The following is a 5897-nucleotide window of genomic DNA, read 5'->3' as shown; positions in this document are numbered from 1 at the left end:
CACCTATTTCACTTAATATGCTAATTTCAACATTTGTTGACAGTTCTGAGCAGATGTTTGTTTACAGTTCCTAGGGGCAGTTTGTTGGCCCATTTGGTGACAGAGTCCTGCCCAGCTGTAGGTCCTGAAAACATCTTTCAAAGCAGTCAAGTAGTTACAAAGGGCAACTTCAGCGGTTTACCCTTAACCTGCCCTTCAGTTCTTGACTCTTAACCTGCCCTGCTCTTCAATATCTGAGGAGGGTCTGTTGGGGATGGACTGAGCAATCAGGGTGAGCCCATGTAGACCATACAACAGACAGGAACATTTTCCCCCATGATCAACAAAAGGATCATTATGGGGGAAAATGGGGGTTCTCTACCTTTGTCACAGAGTCAGAGAGAACCTATGCCCTCCATGACATACATCTCTGATGTGTTCCGTGTCACAGTGCTTCTGACCACAGAAATATTCATGCAACAAGGGTCAAGGTACAGGACTGCACATGGCTGCAATTGATCACTTACAGAGGTAGAGAGTTTTGATGGATACAATTCTCTTGAGATTAACTCAAGGAGAGTGTTGTTTCCCAGAGGCTTTACTGAAGAATCTGCCCAGGGGTGATAAAAATCAATATTGCTTTTCTCTTTCCCTTGGTGCTAGTACATATTAAACAATTAAGCTTATTACTTATTAATACTACACAGATACTACACTTGATCTTAGCCAAAAGGCCAAGAAGCGATTACTTGCAGTTATTTGGATAAACACAGTAAGATATATAGATTCCAAAGCTTAGTTTTCCGGGCTCCAAGGGTAAGAAGCTGGAAGGGTTTATACTGTAAATCCCAGACTAAGTTCTCAGGTCGGTTTAGCTTTTCCTACCTCTTGGAATCCTGTATCTTAAGTCATAACTGCTTTTATCAAAACTGCATAATGCTTTAGAGACTATCAATCTAAGGGCAACTGAGGTTTATGTCAAGTAAATATGATGGGTTCCCAGAGTAATTATATTTCAGAGTCAATTATCTCCCAAATATTAGGAGCATGGCATGAACAGTCTTTCTGTGTTTAAGCAAGAACATTGTTCTATAGTAAAATATGTGAAGGCTATAGGGGAAAGAGAGAAGCAAATAATTCACTACAGATACAAAGTTCAAAGTCACCAGAAGATTTTACTTTTTAATTAACCAATCCTGACTTGTAGAATTGAGTAGTTAACAGAATGAGAGGTAAAGCACAAAAGAAAGGTTTAAGATAAACTCATAAAAGCACTGTAAGTTTCTCTAGGGGGAGAAAAAGGGGCAATTTACTGATGAAATCTGAAACAGCTAGGTTAATAAACAACAATTGGGTATTGATATTTTAACTTGCCACTTTACTAACATATTGTTTCTAAGAGCTTTTTTTTGTAGACTTTTAAGGATTTTCTAAATATAGTACCATGCAAGCTGTAAATAATGATAGCATGACTTCTTCCTTTACTATTTGTATACCCTTGCTATCTTTTCCTTGACTAACTGCTATGTAACCTACTTCCATTAATTTATTGAATAGAAGTAGCGAGAGTGGGCAACCTTGTCTAGTGCCTGATCTTCAAGGGAAGGCTTTTAGTTTTTTTTTTTAATTTTTATTAGTGAATCACTGTGATGTACAGTTAAAAACCTATGAACTTTCATGTTTGCATTTTGTTTACATCCCTCCACCAGTGCCCATTCTCCTCCACCAATGTTCCCAGTATCCCTACCATCACCCCCACCCCAACCCCCACCATCCCACCCTGCCTCTGAGGCAGGGCATTCCCTTTTGTTCTCTCTCCTATTGTATGTTGTAGTTTGCAACAGAGGTACTGAGTGAAATGAGTCAGGAAGGAAGAGACAGACATAGAAAGATGCCCTCATATGTGGAATATAAAGTAGTAGAATGGGACACTAACACTCAAGAGTAGCAGAGATGAGACCCAGGAGTTCTGCACCACAGCTTGGAAACTGGCCTCACATGCTGGGGGAAAAGGCAGCAGAGATAGAGAAGAGAACACCTAGTAGAGAATGTTGGGAGGACCCACTTGGGTTGAAAGCTGTGTACCAAAAGTAGACTATAGACTGAACATGATGGAAGGCTTTTAGTTTTTCCCTGTTGAGAAAAATGTTTGCTGTGGAAGTCTGGTAGATGCCTTTGACTATGTTGAGTAAAGATTCTTCAACTCCCTTTTTTGAAATTCTTTATTATGAATGGGTGTTGAATCTTGTCAAATGCACTATGTGCATCTATTGATATGATAATATGGTTTTTATCTTTTTTTTTATTGATATCATGTATTATGTTGTTTGACTTGTGAATCTTTTTTTTTTCTCTTTTTGGGTCACACTCATGATGTACAGGGGTTACTCTTGACTTTGCACTCTGAAATTACTCCTGGCAGTGCTTGGGGGAACCATATGCGATGCTGGGAATCGAACCTGGATCAGCCACGTGCAAGGCAAATAAATGCCCTATCCGCTTTGCTGTCGCTCCAGCCCCTGACTTGTGAATCTTAAACCATCCTTGCCTCCCATGGATCCTCCCATGAATCCTACTTGGTTGGGGTATACAAACTTTTTGATAAGTCATTGAATTCCGTTTGCTACTATTTTGCTGAGGATATATGCATCTGTGTTCATCAGGAATATTGGCCTATAAATTCCCCCCCCTCCTTTTGTTGTTGTGTGTCTATCTCCTTTGAGTACCAAAGTGATATTTGACTCATGGAAACTGGGAATTTTTCCCATTTTCTCAGTTTCATAAAAAAGCTTGAAAAGGATTGTCAGTAGATTTTCTTTAAAGGTTTTAAATGATTTACTAGTGAATGCATCAGATTCTGGGCTTTTGTTTTAGAGAAGACTTTTGATTGTTGCTTCAATTTCCTTTATATTGATAGATCTGTTCAGATATTTTGGTTCAGTCTTGGGAGGTTTTAGGAATCCAGAAATTTAGCCATTTCTTCAAGATTTGCTTGTGTGGTAGCATAAAGATTCTTAAAGTAATCGCTAACAATTCATTGAATTTTATTGGTCCCTTTTTTGATATCCCTTCTTTTCTGATTCAGTATATTGGAGTGCTCTCTCTCTTTGTGAACATTGCTAGTGGTTTCTCAAATTTAGTTATTTTTCCAAAGGACCATGGCTTGGTTTCATTGATCTTTTGGATGTGTGTTTGTGGGGGGGATGGGGGTGGGGGGAATAGTAGCTTTATAATTTATGCTCTAAGATTATTTCCTTCCTCCTTCCTTGTTTGGGCTTCTTTTGTTGGTCATTTTCCAAGGTCTTCATCTGTGAAGTTAATTAATTTGTGTGGTCCCTTTCTTCCTTTCTGTTGAATGCTCGCAGAGCCATAAACTTACCTCTTAAAATTGTTTTTGCTGTGTCCCACAGGTTCTGGTAGCTAGTGTCCTCATTCTTTTTTGTTTCCAGGAATCTTTTGATTTTGTTTTTGACTTCCTCTTTAAGTCATTTGTTGTTCAGTAGTGAGTTATTTCATTTCCAGGTGTTTGATTTGATTATATGTTTCTGGGTCTGATGCACTTTTATTTTCAATACCTTGTGGTCTAGAAGAGAGTTAATACAATTTCTCTGCTTTAATTTTATGGAGATAAGTTTTGTGCCCCAGCATGTGGTCTATCTTGGAGGATGTTTCATATGCGCTGGAGAAGAATGTGTACTCAGCTTATTGAGGATGAAAAGTCATATATATGTATATATATACATATATATACATATATACATTAATCTTCTCTCTTCCATTTCTTCACTCAAAAAAAGTATTCCCTTGCAGAGCATTAGTTTAGTTGATCTAACAAGTGCTAACAAAGCAGTGCTGAAATCTCCAACTACTATTGTGCTACTCTCATTTATTTCTCCAAGTGTATTATCGATTGTTTTATGAATTTTGCCGGTCCCTCATTAGGTGCATTATGTTTAGGTGGTGAGTTCTTTCTGATGTATATAATCTTTGATAATTAAGAAATGGACTTCACTTTATCTTATAACCTTCTTTAGTCTGAAGTGTATGTTATCTGAAACTAGTATGGCCACTCAAGCCTTCTGAGGGAGTTCTTTGCTTGAAGGATTGTTTTCCAACTTTTGACTTTGAGTCCATGTTGGTCTGACTGCTCAAATGTGTTTCTTGCAGGCAGCAGAGTATTTGAGGTTCAATTTTCTAATCCATCCTGCCATTTTGTGTCTCTTAATTGGTGGATTAGTCCATTTATATTCAGAGAGATTATTGTTTTAGGTTTTATGTCATCTTTCTCCAGGTGTCAGTGTGTTTGTGGGGCTTGTCTTATCTTATAGTAGTCCATTTAGTTCTTGTAATAATGATTTTGAGTGTTGAATTTCCTGTGATGTTGTGAAACTGTGTGTTGTTTCCTTAATGAGACTCTGGCTGGGTAAAGTATTCTGAGAGAGATATTCATTTCATTATTTTTTTTCACTACATTCCACCACTGTCTTCAGGTGTGCAGGGTTTCATCTAATAAGTCTGCTGTAAATCTTAAGGTTGCTCCTTTGTAAATAATTCCCTAATTCCCTTCTTTGATCTACCTGCTTTCAGTATACTATCTCTATCTATGCTTTTCATCATTCTGATTATGATGCATCTTGGGTGTTTTTATTTAGAATTATTTTAGCTATTACCCTCTGGCCTCCTGGATCTGGGTGCAAATGGTTTTCAACTCTGGGAACTTCTCAGCAATGATAATTTTGACAGTTGCTTCTTCATAGGGGTTTTCTTTTTGCCCCACTGGAACCTCAATGACTTTTATGCCTTTACTCTTGAGTTCCTCCTGATGTTCTCTTGTCAGCTGTTGACTCATTTTGAGGCTTTTTTGAACTTGCTGTTGTCTGACGATTCCCTGCACCTTATCGTGAAGCCCACTGATTCTGCCTTCAGCAGCTGTCACTCTGCTGGTTGAGGCCTTCCGGTGAGATTTTTATTTTCAACTACCAGGTTTTACAGATCTGCTATATTTGCTTGCATATTTTGATCTTTATCATCCTCACTTCTTCTCTCATATCTCTTGTAGTGCATTCCATTGTTTCTTTGAACTCCCTTTGCATCCTCAATAGCTCCATTCTAAATTCCTTATCAGAGAGATCCTTTAGTTCATTATTACTAATTGGGTCATCTGGCCTAGTATCTTCACTCGCTAAGCCTAATAGGTTTCTGTACTGCTTTACTTAGTGTTCTTAGTGATCTTTGCAGAACCCAATAAGCACTATGAGCTGAGCTGAAGAAAGCTAAGCCGAGATGGCTGATTTCACTTCCCTCTTCATGGGCAGGTTTCAGTACTTACCTGCGTTGAGCTGGGCAGATCAGGTGGGGATGGCTGACTCCTCAGTGTGTTTCTATTGGTTTGTGAGAAAAAGTTTCATGAACTTGATTTGGCCCACAAATAATGATGATATATTAAACATGGTCATAAATATTTCTTGATCTGTTCCCTTGATGAATAAGCAGCATCGAGCACTGTCTCTAAATACTTGTTATTAAATGGAATTTGGTCTGATATAAATATATCTGTCCCTAATTTTATTTGTCTTACATTGACTTGTATGATTGTTTTCCATCCATTTACTCTAAGTCTATTTTAATCCTGTGAGTATAGTTGTGTTTCCTATGGGCAGAAAGCAGACATTCTAGAGAAGAGAAATTCATACCAATCTCCTTGATGAATTTTGATGCAAAATCCTCAACAAATCTAACAGCATATGAAAAATATTCATGGTCCATAATCAAGTGGGATTATCACAGGAATGAAACAATGATTCAACATATGGAAATCAAATGACATAATCCACAGTATTAATGGAATGTGAAATTAAAAAATCATATGATCAACAGATGCAGAGAAAGCTTTTCACAAAGTCCAACACCCATTCTTG

The 5897-nt window shown here is 37.8% G+C and overlaps 1 pseudogene; it reads right to left on the bottom strand.

Annotated features, from left to right (window-relative positions):
* Window positions 1-587: 587 nt before the first annotated feature.
* Window positions 588-725, bottom strand: LOC129401127 (U2 spliceosomal RNA; annotated as a pseudogene).
* Window positions 726-5897: the final 5172 nt, after the last annotated feature.

The sequence above is a fragment of the Sorex araneus genome, chromosome 1, assembly GCF_027595985.1.
Source record: "Sorex araneus isolate mSorAra2 chromosome 1, mSorAra2.pri, whole genome shotgun sequence".
NCBI lineage: Eukaryota > Metazoa > Chordata > Mammalia > Eulipotyphla > Soricidae > Sorex > Sorex araneus.
Note: the sequence above shows the minus strand (reverse complement) of the source record. Positions and strands in the feature narration are given on the sequence as shown.